Source organism: Cnephaeus nilssonii, assembly GCF_951640355.1.
Source record: "Cnephaeus nilssonii genome assembly, chromosome: 20".
Lineage (NCBI taxonomy): Eukaryota > Metazoa > Chordata > Mammalia > Chiroptera > Vespertilionidae > Cnephaeus > Cnephaeus nilssonii.
The window spans coordinates 25,530,369-25,546,469 of record NC_137091.1 but is presented as its reverse complement, the minus strand read 5'-3'; positions in this window follow the sequence as shown (position 1 = coordinate 25,546,469).

Here is a 16,101-nt window from a genome sequence, read left to right as displayed (position 1 = left end):
TTAAGTTATATACAGAAACACCCTGAGAAGCTCTAGTTATATTTCATTTCCCCCCCACAGAGGAGAAGATTCTGATCACTGTCATCATCTTTTTTTCCCTCCAAGAAACTTATGATGCTCAAAAATCCAGGTCACAATAGCTAACTAGGGTCCTTTTCACTCCTCACTTAGAAGTCCAACCAAGATGGGCAGCTAGGATTGTGGGGGAGGAGTCTGGTGTTTTTTTCCATTGATTTTTAGAGAGAGTAGGAGAGTAGAAGGGAGGGAGGGGGATAGAGAGAGAGAGCGAGCAACATTGATGTGAGAGAAACTCATCCATTAATTGCCTCCTGCATACGCCCCAACCAGGCCAGGATCAAACCTGCAACCCAGATCCGTGCCTTTTAATGGGAATCAGACCCGAGACCCTTTGGTGTGCAGGCTGACTCTAACCACTTAGCAACACCAGCCAGGGCTATGTATATACAATTTTAAGTACTAAAAGTATAGATATTTACAGTGTTGACTGTATAATAACTGATTTTTGCACTCTCTGGGTGTTCCTGATCAAGGAGACCCCTACACTTGATTGTGTAGCCATTTGTTTTGCTTATAAAAATCAGTGGTCGTAAAAAAAAAAAAATCAGTGGTCGTGCACCATTTCTGCGATGTCAATCAGCTTTAATGAAGGAACCTGACTTCATATGCATGAAGTGTGAATCCCCTCATTTCTGGAGTCAGGGTGTCAAACTCGTTCGATAGCTGACAGCTGTGATTAGAGCAGAGAAAGATTCCAGCATGAAAGGCCCTGACAGGAGTGCCCAACTGCTGAAAAAGTAATAAGAAGTAGCCACACCGACTTCTAACCAACAGTCAAGTTTGACTCACTGTGCACAGGAAATCAATGAGGAGAATATGAGCCATTTTCTCCTTATTGATTTTCACTTCTAATTATTCCTGGGAGGTAGCTTGGTTTAATTTTTATGCCTTTTTGGGACTATAATGAATATCCAGAGCTGTGCTATATAAAGTATCCTGGCAGTGTCTAACCTATTCCCTACCCCATTCTTAATACATGTGAATTATCCCTTTCTCATCTCCTTTTCCCACCCTTTTTTTGGGCCCATGGTAATTGTTCAATACCTTTGAATTTAAGTGAAATAACTAATGAGTAATACTTTTGGAAAGTACTCTGAAATGACCCCCAAATTTGTGGTACATACAAAGTCCACAATTCTTCACATAATTGTGTCAAAATAAGATTATTTTCTTCTGAGGTTACGCTCTGATAATTTGCTACTGCTCTCTACTTAGCCTAATGAAATTTAGGTAACTTGATAATCTTGAGTTTTCTCTGGGAATTTTCTATACCACCCCATATGTCTTTGGTATTCTTTCCTATTTGGCAAATACTATAAACTGGGCAATGGAATGTATTTTGTGCCCATTCTCTCATAAGGTAAGGCATTGTTTCCCAACTTAAACAGAACATCTCTTAATACTCTACTGGTTTCACTCCAGAAAGTACTAGATTCTTTGAAAATGTCCCTTTATAATAGTAAGGCAGAATTAGATGATGTCAGTGATATCAGTAAGTATTTCACATAATTGACCCGATGCCATAGAAATACAGAGTATAGATTTAGGGATTCAGAAGATCAAAGATTTTCTACTTCTTATAAGGGCAAAGACACCTTCTAGGGTAATTCTTTCTAGAACTCAAGTATAACATAAGCATAAGGCATCCTCTCTTTCCTAGATCACAGAATTTGGAATTACTTGCAGCTAGGGTTGATGTTTCTAGATGTATTTCTTTGAGCAAAATAAATTATCAGGGTTTTTGTTTATTCATTTATAAAATAGGAAAGATAATGTCTACTTTAAAGGGTTTATGTGAGGTTTAACTGATAGTATATGGGTAAAATGCCTGGTTTGTACCAGGTGCCCAGTCTGGATCATTTAAGCACATTTCTTTCTTATGCCTTCTTTTCTTTAGTCCATCCTTCCTTCCCCCCTTCCTTCCTCATCATCTTTCTATCTCTCTAGCCTTTTCCTTTCTATTTCTCTCCCGTTTCTTCCCTCTCTCCCTTGTAACGACCTTCTCTTCAACCTCCTTTTCCTTCATGCCCTCCCTAGGAAAAATACCCAGAATTCATGTTGTTGATTTTGTCACTAAAGAACGTCTTTCCCTTTCTTCTCTCATTCCTTTTGTCCTGTTATTCACTTAGAATTTTCACCTAATGTAACTCATCTCCCTTTAATATTTTTTTCAAAAGTCCCTTTTTAAAATTTCTAGCTCCACAAGCAATTCCCATCTCAGTGCCTTGCATTAAATAGATATTCTCAGTATCTGAGCATTGGGGGCAAACCATAAATATTTTTTCATCTATCAATTTTGTTCAAAGAAGGAAGGGCTGATGGGTGCAATAAATCCCATGCACTTGATGTACAACTTCTTTTTTTCTGATAAACTAGTCCCAAGGTCCTTGATGTATTTTTTTCAAGCTTTTTGATCTATTCAGTTTTACTGGTATGTATAATACACACAAAATTTAGGTACACAAAACAAGTGTATGTCAGTGAGTTACTAACAAAAGTTAGGTGTGTGAAACAAAATGCATAGTTGGGTGAATTACAACAAAGTGAACTCCTGTGTAACCCCCAGCCAGTTCAAGAAATAGAACACTGCCCACATTCTAGAAGATTCCACGTGGCAATTGCCAATCATTACTCTCATACTGTTTGGCTTGAAAAGCCAAAAATTTTATCATCTATCTATCTATCTATCTATCTATCTATCTATCTAACTATCTATCTATCTATCTCGTTTTATTGAATTTGTTGGGGTGATACTAGTTAACAAAATTATACAGGTTTCAGGTGCACAATTCTACAATATGTCATCTGTACACTGTATTGTGTGTTCACCACCCCAAGTTAAGTCTCCGTCCATCACCATTTATCCCCACTCTTTCCTCTTCTACTACTCCCCCCCACCACTCCCCCAACAATCAATACACTGTTGTAAAAATATTCATTATCTGGCCCTTTACTGAAAAAATTTGCTGATGCCCATAATAGACTGTTTCTCTTCTCTTTCATTTTCAAAATATGTTTAATTGTTGAAAGCAAGAAATATAACATTGTTCTGGGTTTTCAAAATATGCAAATGTCACATGTAACAACATAAAGGAGAGAGGATAAAGAGACCTATATGAGGGTAAGCATCTTACATTCCACTTGAAATTCAAGTACTGATTCTAAATAGACTGTGAAGAATGAGGTATGTAATCCCTAGAGTAACCAATAAGAAACTATACAGATAGAGTAAAACAGCAAATAGAAAAATTAAAATGGCATACTAAAAATTGTTCAAATAATACAAAAGGGAAAGCAGTGAAATGGAAAGCAAATGGAAAAATCCAAAAACAAGTAATATAAATTAAATCTTGGTATATCATTTATTACATTAAATGCAAGTAGTCTAAGCACACTTATAAAAGAGATTGTCAGCATTAATTTAAAAAATGATCAGTGGTTTCTGTTTCTGGAAAGATGAAGTAGATATCCTTTTACCTAATTCTCTCACTCCATGTAACTGAAAATCTGGAAATTATATGAACACAAGACTCTGAAAGATGGAGAGGATCAGTCTGATTGCCTAGGGAGCTTTGGACCCAAAGAATGATAATGATTGTAAGTTACCTGGGTTTTCTTTTTGCTTCATATATTCAAGCTGAAGAATCTGGAAACCCAGAAATGTTGGCAGGCACAGAAATTTCCAACAGCCCCAACAAAAGCGTATTCTCTAGCTAAAAGACCAGGGAAGGGATAGCCAACAAGATAGAAATTTAGAAAATAACCACTCTTCTCCAGCCTAATGCCACAGAGGCCAAGTGGGGCGTATAGACTTCCGCTCTCCCCCTGCTAACTCCTTCCACCCCCCACCAGGGTATTGTCAGAGAAGGCTGAGTAGGGAGTCAGTACTTTCATCCCACTGCATGGTATAGTTACCTTCCCCCACTCCCTTCAGCAGTTTTAGTGAAGTCCAGGTGGGAAGCCTGGATTGCCACCCCCATTCTAGCATATAAATAGTTATATTAAATATCAACAGCCAAATACACCAATGAAAAGACATAGATTGTCATAGTGGATGAAAAAAACATGACGTAGGTATATGCAGTGTATAAGTTACTGACTCCAAATACAATAGCACATGCATGTAGAAAATAAAGTTATGGAAAAGGTCTATCATGTAAACAATCTAAAGAAAGAGTGGTTATATTAGTATCAGACAAATAGACTCCAGATCAAAGAAAATTACTAGATACTGAGAAGAACATTATATAACTATAAAATGGTCACTCTACCAAGAAGACATAGCAAACCTAAAAATGTATGCATTAAACAACAAAGCTACAAATTATGTAAGGCAAAAAGTGATGGAATTGAAAGAAGTGAACATAGTCTCAATGATAGTTGAAAATGTCAGTGGCACTTTCTCACCAATTGATTAGAAGAATCAGACAAAATCATCAGAGATAGAGAACTCAGCATCATCAACTAACATAATCTAGTTGACATAAAACACTCCAGCCAACATCAGCAGAATTCATATTCTTTTCAAGTGCCCATAGAGCATATAGTAAGATAGACCACATCCTGGGCCATAAGACAAACCTCAATAAATTTAAAAGAGTTGAAATCACAGAGTATGTTCTCTAGTTATAGTGGAGTCAGGCTAGAAACAAAAAACAAAAACATAACAGGAAAATCTCCAAACACTTGGAAAATTAACAAGACATTTCTAATGAGTCACAGAGGAAACCTTAAGGGAAATAAAAACAATTACATTGAACTGAATGAAAATAAAAATGTAGCATATCAAAATTGTGAGCTACAATTAAAACAATGATGAGGGAAATTATAACACTAAGTGCTTACATTAGAAAAGATGAAACATCTTAATAATGTGAGCTTTCACATCAAGAACTTAGAAAAAGAAGAGCAAAATAAACCCAAAGTAATTTCATAAAGTAATACAATTTAATAAAGATAAGAGCAGAAATAAAAAATTAAAACAGAAAAATAACATAGAAAAATCAGTGAAACAAAGAGTTGGTTCTTTGGAAAGATAATTAAAATTGACAAACCTCTAGCAAGATGGACAAATACACAAATGGGAGAAAACAAATTAGCCGTATCAGGAATGAAAGATGGAATGCTATAGTACTCTGCAGATATAAAAAAGATAGGGAGCACTATGAACAATTTCACATATAATTGCTAAAACAATTTTGAAAAAGAGTAAAGTTGGAGAAAGAACCCAATTTCAAGACATATTATCTTCATGGTATTAGTGGAGGGTAAACACACAGATCAATGCAACAGAATAGAGGACCTTGAAATCTCCCACACTTAGCTGAAATGGACCAATTCCTTAAAACTACTCACCACAAAAATCCATCCAATATCAAATACATAATTGGAATAGCCCTATTCTATTAAAGACATTGAATTAATAGTTTGAAAATTTCCCTCAAAGAAATCTCCATTGGAGACTCAATAGAGAATTCTCTAAAATGTTTAAAGAATAAGAAAATAGGAGGAAAGCTTCCCAGTACATTTTATGAAGTTAGCATTATTCTGACACAAAACCAGACAAAGACAGTATCTCCCCCCACATACATACAAAAAATGAAAAATGAAAAGGAAGCTACAGATTAATATCCTTCATGAGTACATGTAGAATTCTTAACAAAATATTTGATAATAGAATCACTAATATATAAAAAGAATATTACACAATTGTGAACTTGAGTTTATCCCAGGGAAGCAAGGCTGTTTTACCATTCAGGTAATCTAATTCACTATTTTAACAGGCTAAAGAAGAAAAATAATCACATGATGCAGAAAAATAATTTGGCAATATTTAATATGATTTAACATTCAGCAAACTAGTAATAAAGCAAACATCTATAACTTTATAGGGAACATCTATAAAAAAGCTACAGATAACATACTTAATGTTGAAAGACTACTTGAATTCGTCCTAAAACCTAGAACAAGGAAAGGATGCCTGTACTCTCTCACTGCTCTTGTTCAACCTAGTGCTGGACATTTTATCCAGTGCAATAAGGCGAGAAAAGGAAATAAAAGAAAAGATGGAAGTAAGAAAATAAAACTCATATTTGGAGATGACATGGTTGAATATGGAGAAAATTCCAAGGAATCTACAAAAACAACTCCAGAAACAAAATACTCAGGTATAAATCTAACAAAACATGCATATGCTGAAAACTACAAACTGCTGATCAAAGAAAATGAAGAAGATAAAAATAAATGAGGGGATGTCACTTCTTTCCAAATTGATGTATAGGCTTAACACAATTTCAGCCAAAATCCCAGCAAGATTTTTCACAGAGAAGGTTATTCTAATAATTATATCAAAAAGCAAAAGAAATATAATAGCTAAAACAATTTTGAAAAAGGAGAATAAAGTTGGAGAAAGCTCAGAACCCAATTTCAAGACATATTGTCTTCATGGTATTAGTGGAGCATAAACACACAGATCAATGCAACAGAATAGAGGACCTTGAAATCATCCCACACAATTATATCTAACTGATTTTTGACAAAGGTGCAAAAGCTTTCAGTGGAGGAAGTATAGCTTTTTCAATAAATGGTGTTGGAGAAGTTCAACATCTGTAAACAAAACAAAAACAAAAAAATCCTTGACTTAAGGCTCACCCCTTACAGATGAACTCAATATGGGGTACAGACTTACCAGTAAATGTAAAATGTAAAACTATAAAACTTTAAGAAAAAATTTATTCAAGGGTTAGGCAAAGTATTCTTAGATTTAGCAACAAAGCACAACACACACAAAAAATGATAAATTAGACTTCATCTAAGTTAAAAACTTTGCTCTGTGAAGACCATGTTAAGAAAATGAAAGGCAAACTATAGACTGGGAGCAAATATTCGCACACCATGTATGATAAATGATATTTAAGTACATTATTTAAATATCTAAATAATAAAATAAATAATTCTCAAACTCAACAGTAAAAAGACAAATGATGCAGTTAGAAAGTGGGCAAAAGACTTTCTACTGAAGCAGATACACAGATGGCTCTACACACCTATCAGAATGGCTAAAATAAAAAACAATGACACTACCAAATGCTGGCAAGGATGTGGAGAAACTGGATCACCCATACATTGCAGCTCCATTTTGTGTGGTTTTCTTTGTATTTATCCTGCTAGGGATTCATTGTACCTCCTGAAATTGGGACTTGGTATCTTTTGTCAGTTTTGTAACATGCTCGTCTTTTGTTTTGCCAGTTTCCAGTATTTAAAAAAAATTTTATGCATGAATAAAGACTTTATTTAAAGGAATTGGCTGAAAAATGTTTACTTGTTGTACTCTGAATGTAGATTCCCATCTACACAATTATAAGTGTGAAAATAAGCAAAACAATACAGCTATATGTATTGCTTCCCCTTGATTGCACCTTAATGATTTCTAACTGGTTCTTAGTCTCAAGATCTACTTACTGGTTGTCATTTAATATATATTAGAATAATTTTGCTATAAGTTTTATTCCCTAATTAAACATCTGTCAGGATCTAAACAGTGAACTATCATCTAAATAATAAAACGATAAATAATAAATCTAGACCGTTAACAACTAAAGACAGCAGCTATTAGATGGGGAACAGTTTGTGGCCCTTCTATTAACACTTAATAATCCCTCAGTGTTTATTAGCCGGGCATAGTTTGAATGCCTTTGATGTGCCCTGTCTCATTTGCTTTCACAATAGCTCCTTGAGCTTGGCAGACTTAGTTCCATTTTGTAGATGTAGTCTTTGAGGCAAAGAAGTCAAATGACAGAATAAGGACCCAGAGTGGTAAATCTCATTTCATACCAGTCTGGAAATTCTAGGATGGCTCTGACTCTGTATTTGAGTGCCTATTGTATACTCTTCAAGTTATGTCGATGGCCCTATACTCTTCTAGTTCCAAAAGATTCTAGTTCTTCCATGGACGCAATAGACACAAAGTTGAACTCCTTTGTCTTCCTTCTGTGCTAGTATGCCAACTGCATACCAGAGAGAGGAGCACTTTGTTACTTGCGTGGAAAGAGGAAGTGGTCTCATCTCCCTGCCAGTTGACTGCTGCTTCCTAATAGCACCCAGCCATCCCAGAAAGATCCCTTCTCTAAACATTTTGGGTGACTACTTCTCTTGCAGCTGACTCAGGAATTGAGATGAGTTGTCTGTGGATCCTAGAATGAGTCTGGAGATGCTGAAGAGGTTGCCAAACAGAATTTGCCATAAACCTTGACTAGCAAGAAGCAGCTTTCCTTGTAGAATCATGGGCCTTTCTTCTGACCAGTTCAGGGATTAAGAGAACAAGGTAAGTGGGGAAGCAAAATGGGAGTAATGAGGCACATGCTTGGAAGGCAAAGAAGTGGAGACTATGTATGGAACTTCCTTCCCAAGGTAAGTTGTACTTAGAGAGGGCAAGCGTGCCTTCAGTAATACTCATAGAGTGAGCCAGAACCATGGAAATGTATGGAATGTGAATAAGAAAGAAATTTGCCCTGCTTTCATGGCACCTGGAGGGGGGGTGGGTAGTATGGTTACTAAGTAATTACAAAACTGTACATCAGAGTTTCTTATGTGAGAAATACAGGTTGCAACTGGGGCACATAGGAGGTCACCTTGACCCAGTGTTAGGGGTCCTGGAAAGGTTTCTGGAGTTAGTGATATCTAGTTGAGTCATAAAGGAGAATCTGACACTCATTAGGTGAATAAGTGTGGAGGTGGAATAGAGGGAAAGCATGTACAAAAAAAAAAAAATGAAGACATTCAAAGAACTAACATTATTACAGTTTGGTATGACTTCACCTATGGCTTTAGCATAAAAAATGGGGAAGAGATTTCTCTAGGCAAAACCTACTATTCCTTTGGTAAACTGGGTCCAAATACATTACCTAAAATTTAAAGAATTGCCATGAATGAGCTACTGTTCTCTCTCTCCTCCCTCCCCCCAACTTTAACAGTGTGCTCAGGTAGGAACCCTGACTTCAAAGTGCAGGTTAACTCAGATTTCTATATTTAATGCCTTGCCAGGCAAAATGCCAGTGAGTCCCACGTCACTGAGGCAGACAGCTCCCTCCCGTGGAAATAAAGATGAGCGCTCCTCATGGGCCTGGGGCCAGTATTAAATGCATTGTTGCCATCCCCCTGGAAGGTGGCAGTCACCTGGAGTCAGCAAAGTCTGCTGAAATTCTGAGACCAAATAACACAAGGAGTGCTAGTTCTTATGCCTCCAAAGCAGTTTCCTGCTTGAGAAAAAATAATGGAAGATAGAATGAGAACTATTTAAAAAAAAAAAGAAATGTTTTGCTATTGCTCTTTCAACCCCACCTCCTGAACATTGATTCAGCTTTGGCCAGTGGAGGGGAATTCGTAAGTGGATGTGGTGTAAGCCATTTTAACAAAAGAAAGTTGATTTCTTCTCCACTCCTCTAAATAAATGGTGGACAGTAGCTTTGGAATATGACTTTGAAGTGTTATCTGATGGCCAGTCAGCTTAGGCACTCATGTGCTTAGTTTGGATCAAGACAGAACAAGGAGGTGTGTGTCGGGGATGGGGGGCGGGGGGGGGGGGGGCGGGCAGCCATGGCTCAGATCAGCATGCCCCTGGGCCTGGGATACTCCTGCACACACAACAGTACCACCTACCCTTCCAGGAGGAGAATTGGAATCCTCTGCCCAATTGCACTGTGAATTTGAGAATATTCAATTTCATTTAGCTATTTAAACACTTCAGGATTTAAGAAGATGCCAAATGATGTGGATAGAGTTAAAATGCTTTGAATGACATAAGGTGTTGAAACTCAGGAGTTACCTTTCTCTTCCTCTAAATAGGAAGAATGGCATGTTGTGGGGAAATGAACCTGTGTTACTTCTTAGAGTCCTCTAGGTGGTGCTGCTGCGATAGCTATGGGCTAGAAATTGTTAGCACTTAACCATCAAACCAAATATTTAACTTATTAAATGTCTATACTTATGGTTAATTGCTAGTGTGATACTATTGATAATTTATGCTATCACATTTACAGATATTCTCCCAAGACTGAGCCTATACACATAAATTACACAACAGTAATTTTGAGAGTTGGAATACATGTACTTCTCTGGTTATTATTTAATAAAATTCAAGTGTGGGCTAATTCTTCCACACATTAAAACTGGCTGTAGGATCAGCTCGTCTTTATCTTATTAGTGTTGGTTAGTGCAGGACAGTGCCTTGTCCATAGTAGATGCTAAATTAATGTTTACCGAAAGAATTGATTCTATTGTTTTTCCCCTTTCACGGCTGGAGACGAGATGACTAACTGGATTAAGCTTTTTAAAACCCAAGTCAGACATTGCCGCTTATCTTTGCTAATAAAAGGATTGGGAGGCCATTTTTCCTTTACTTTTGAAAATGGCCTGAGGTTTATATATATAAAAAATCACTTATTTTAAAAGTAAATTGGTTTTCAGGTTGGTTCCATTTGAAATGCAGGAATGATATGAAAAATTGTGTTTGATAATTGCTCAAATCTTAATCAAGATTTCATTAAAATCAATATTTGATCTGCTGCTCAATTTAATTAAACCATAGAGAAATGAGTAATAAATGAATTTGAAAATCAATCACGGGATAAGGTATGTTTCTTTTAATTAGTTTTTAACACATGAAATGTTGGGTTAAGGAATTACTGACCCCAAAAGGAACAACAATAAAAAAAAATCACCACTCCCATTTATGTGATTTGAACAACTAATATCAACGAGCACATACCCTGTGCCAGGCACTGTGCTAAACACTGTCTCTTAAGTCCCTTCATTTATTTTAACACAGAATCCTATGAGGTCTGTCTGTGTCCTGGGTAGATGATTCAGGCCTGGATTTGAGCCAGCATGGATGTCCCAGGTCAATCAGCCAGTAAATGGCCAAGATAGATTTTTAACACAATGGTCAAGCTTTTCCCACTACTGTAAAGTGTTCACAAATAGGAAAAAAAGAATACTTTGATTATGATTAATTTAAGAGAAGGGCATTGGAGGTAATTTTCTTTAGAAAAGACTTGTTGCTTTTATTGAGGCGTGATAGACGCAGGGAAACCCTAAATGAAAAAGGCGTGACTGTTGATGTAGCAGCTGAGTCCCATGGACTGAAGAAAAACAGGTTTTTATTTTTCTGGACACACACAGAACACAGTTATTTACTGTATAATTTAGGCTATCGAGAGTGGCAGAGATTTATGGTTTTAGTAAAAACAAAAATTCTAATTGGGATTAGCTAATGAAAAAGAGGTGGACCAGCGAGGGAGCGAGTAGGAAGCAGTGATTTCAGTTGAGGTGTTCCTTGTCTCCTGGGATGCTAACAAAAGGGCCAGTGTTGTGCACGGGGCAGGGCTCATACTTTTAATTAGGCCTTTCGAGTGAGTTTGTGCTGCGTTTTTAGTTCTAAGTGTTCTCAGTCACCCAAAGAATTGGCTCTAGGAAACTAATGCTATTCTGGTTAAATACTATCGGCGATGAGAATGAAACTGCAGTTTCCTTAAAAATAATCCCCTTCGTTTTTATTCAGTGCTTGTTCAGTGGGATGCAAATAATAAATCAAAAGAAATCACAGCCACTCAAGTACAACTTCTCTATCCAAGGCTGAGAATCCTTTTTCTTTCAAGTCACTGTTTCCTAAACTACTGTCATTCATGTATCCCATGCACAATTTTTAACATCCTCCCATACCTCTAGTGTTACTTAATATTTTCACTTAAAGTGGTGCATTAAAAAAATTAAAATGAAATACCTTCATTTTAGAAGGAAGCTTTGTTTCATGATCATGAATGGGAAACCAGAGTCACTTGCTCTAAGGATATGAGTGAAAAGAAATACAATTAAATCTAAACATTGTTATCAAATTTTAACTCCAGGAAAAAATCTAGAGGTCATGAGGACATACTTGTACCAATGGAGACTTCCTCTTTTATTATATCTGAGGAGTAAAAAAAATATTTGAAAAAGGAATAATTTTTTTACTATGTGGACCAGTTTTCTCCAACAAAGTGTCCATATACCACCTAAAATCATGTTTCTCACCAGAAATGCATCCTCCAACCTTGGTGACCAACAGCCCATGTGTCTTTGTGTGCTGCTCATATGAACCTTTGGCCCCCTTTTGCTTCGCCTCAATAGTATCTGAACCTTACTCTCCCCCATCTGATTCTGCTTACCTTATTTCTAAACATGCAGAGAGTCCTGTTAAGCAAGCACACTTGGGATGAAGGGCAGCTTAAAAATAAATAGTTTTGTTTTTTTGTTGTTTAACACTGCTTTTCTCTGTATTTGCTGTTGGAGATAGTTTTTCTCTAATCAGATGTGGCAAATTTCCCATAATAGTGAAGTAAGTATAGCGAATAATATGTCTCTTTACCACCCCTGACCTTCATGCACCCAGTTTTCTTCAGAGGCAACCACTGTCACCATGTTTTACCTGCTCTTCTGGAGATATTCTGTGTCTGCACAAACTTACTAGAACCTGTAATTTTCACACCAATGGAAGCACACTCTATGTGTCATTCTACAATTCATCAATGAGAGAGAAACATTGATCACTGCCTCCTGCACTGTTCTCACTGGGGATCGAGCCCATAACCTGAACATGTGCCCTGACTGGGAATTGAACCAACAACCTCTTGGTGCATGGGTTGACACTCAACCACTGTGCAACACTGGCCAGGCTCAATAACATTTTGTTGTTGTAGTTTTATATTAGTACGAGAGTCCTGGTGCATAAATTTGTGCATGGGTGGGGTTCCTCAGCCTGGCTGGCAATTGGGGCTGATTGGGGCTGTCTCACCCAGTCCTAATTTGGGCCGATTGGGGCCGGCCAACCAGGGAGAGGGACCGTGGGAGGTTGGCTGGCCATGGGAGGTTGGCTGTGGGAGCGCACTGACCACCAGGGGGCAGCTCCTGCATTGAGTGTTAGCCCCCTGGTGGTCAGTGCGCATCATAGCGACCGGTCAACTGGTCGTTTGATCGATTGGTGGTAATGGTTGCTTAGGCTTTTATATATATAGACTAGAGGTCCGGTGCACGAAATTTGTGCACGGGGGCGGGGGGTGTCCCTCAGCTCAGCCTGCACCCTCTCCAATCTGGGACCCCTCTCATAATCCAGGACTGCTGGCTCCCAACCGCTCACCTGCCTGCCTTCCTGATTGCCCCTAACTGCTTCTGCCTGCCAGCGTGATTACCCCCTAACCACTCCCCTGCCAGCCTGATCGACGCCTAACTGCTCCCCTGCCGGCCCGATTGCCCCCAACTGCCCTCCCCTGCTGGCCCAGTCAACCCTAACTTCCCTCCCTTTCCAGCCTGGTCACCCCTAACTGCCCTCCCCTGCTGGCCCAATTGTCCCTAATTGCCCTCCCCTGCTGGCCTGGTCACCTCTAACTGCCCATCCCTGTAGGCCTGGTCACCCCTAACTGCCCTCCCCTGCTGGCATGGTTGCCCCCAACTTCCCTTCCCTGCAGGCCTGGTCCCCCCAAACTGCCCTCCCCTGCAGGCCTGCCCTCCCCAATTGCTCTCCCCTGCCAGCCTGGTCGCTCCCAACTGCCCTCCTCTGCCAGCCCGGTCACCCCTAACTGCTCTCCCCTGCAAGCCTGGTCTCCCCCAACTGCCCTCCCCTGCAAGCCTGGTTACCCCTAACTGCCCTCCCCTACAGGCCTGGTCCCCCCCAACTCCCCCCCCCCCTTGCAGGCCTGGTTCCCCCTAACTGCCCTCCCCTACAGGCCTGGTCCCCCCCCAACTCCCCCCCCCTTGCAGGCCTGGTTCCCCCCAACTGCCCTCCCCTGCTGGCCTGGTCGCCCCTAACTGACCTCCTCTGCTGGCTTGGTCGCCCCTAACTGCCCTCCTCTGTCGGCCCAGTCACCCCTAACTGCCCTCCTCTGCTGGCCTGGTTTCCCCCAATTGCCCTCCCCTGCAGGCCTGGTCCCCCCCAACTGCCCTCCCCTGCAGTCCTGGTTGCCCCCAATTGTCCTCCCCTGCAGGCCTGGTTCCCCCCAACTGCCCTCCCCTGCTGGCCATCTTGTGGCGGCCATCTTGTGTCCACATGGGGGTGGCCATCTTGTGTGTTGGAGTGACAGTCAATTTGCATATTACCTCTTTATTATATAGGATATATAGACTTAGTCCGTTTTTTGGAATAGTGCATAGAAGGACTCTATGCATGTGACTAATCCCCTTTAGAAGGGCACTTGGATTAGTACTTTTTCTACAAACAATGCTGTAATATCTTTGCCTAATTCTCTTTCCCCATGATGATAATTAAGAAGTAAATCTGTTGCTGGATAGTACTTATTCCAATGAATGGAGTTCTAATTATAATAATTAGAGGGTGCAAACATGGTTATATTTTTTATGAGAATTGGCTTCCTCACCCATGATATAAATTCATATTCGTCATGGTGTCCTGCACAGGATGAAACATCCTGATTTGTACACAAAGTTGTAGGTTCTAAGTTATGTTTGTTGCATTTGTCTAATAGTATTTAATTCTTCCTTGTCGTGATCACAGGTGAAATTAGTCTTGTAGTTTTGTGCTCACGGCCTGTTTCTCTTGGTGGATGACAAGCTCCATGGGGCCAGAGAGGGACCTGAGGTTGTTGAAAAATCCTAAATGTCTCTGACCTTAGGAAAAATAACTGCCACATTGTTTTAATAGCAAATAGATACATGTTCTTAGTAGAGTTTGAATGGGTAATATGGAAGAGGAAAAAAGGAAAGGAAAATCCCCCGGGAGAGTTGGGGTTGCTATTTCTGACCAAGTTAGGATTGGGAAATACCAGGAGTCTCTTAGGAAATCTTATCTCACCGGAAGACCATTCTGTTCTCTTGGCCAAAGAATGGGTATGTATTTCTGTGTATATGAAACTCACAGACCCAGACAGAGGGCAGTCTACCTCTGGCTCAGCCTGCCATTTATTATCATTCACAAGGTGGTGTTAGATGTTCAGCTTTTAAAAGAACTGGCTTTTCAGCAGTATTTTTACCCTTGAGAGTATATAGAGAGAGCTCTGTGTTGTATATTAATCAGAGCTTTCACAACTCACTTTGAATGGTATTCGAAATGTGTCTGGGAGTGTGGTGAATGAACTATGCCCAAAGAGTGTTCTATTATTTATTACTCAGGAGTCTTTCTATCTGAGACATAGACTGAAATTAAAGGAACCAAATGCCTACCTTTAATAACTCAACGTTCTTTCCAGTTCTGCTCCCAGTGCACCGCCCCCCCCCCCTAAAAGGGTTCTGGGATTTGATGCCTTATAAGAGTCAGTTTGTATATAAAATTGTACTAACATTTATATTTTTACATTCTTTGCTCCTTCTGTAGATGTGTAGATCTCAGGGCACACATGCTAGGAAACATTTAGTAAACATGCCTGGAAGATGTGCCTTCTAGAACTACTTCCCTCCCTTTTCCCAGATGGGAAATCTTATTCATCCAACCAAACCAGGCTCACATGTTACTTCCTGCTTGGCCCTCCCTGTCCCAGGCAGTGGGCCACCTCTTCTCTGCTGCCACCATCTTTTCTCTGTACCTCGGTCACATGCATTCTCAATGTGGGCAATATTGTCCCCAAGAGGCAAAAGTTAGAACAAAAATTATTCTTTTAATGTATAAACACAGATATACATATAATACATAGTCAGATATACAGTATATAAAATTTAATTGTGTGTGTGTGTGTGTGTGCGTGTGTGTGTGTGTGTGTGTGTATGTGTGTGTTAGGGGGAAGATTAGGAAAAATATATCTTAAAAAATGCTTGATTTTAGGGTGGTGATAATGAAAAATGGTTGAGAAACACTATTTTTTCATAACACTTGTCTTTTGTTTGACAATCATTACTTTGTATTATACTGTGTATGTCTTACAAGTTGGAAGGAAAACCAGGTTTTGAAACCGCAGCCTCTGCATACCACTTGACACATTTTGCCATTCACAAGTTATTTACTTGAAGGAATAGATAATTGAGATTATTGCTTCTAAGCATGAC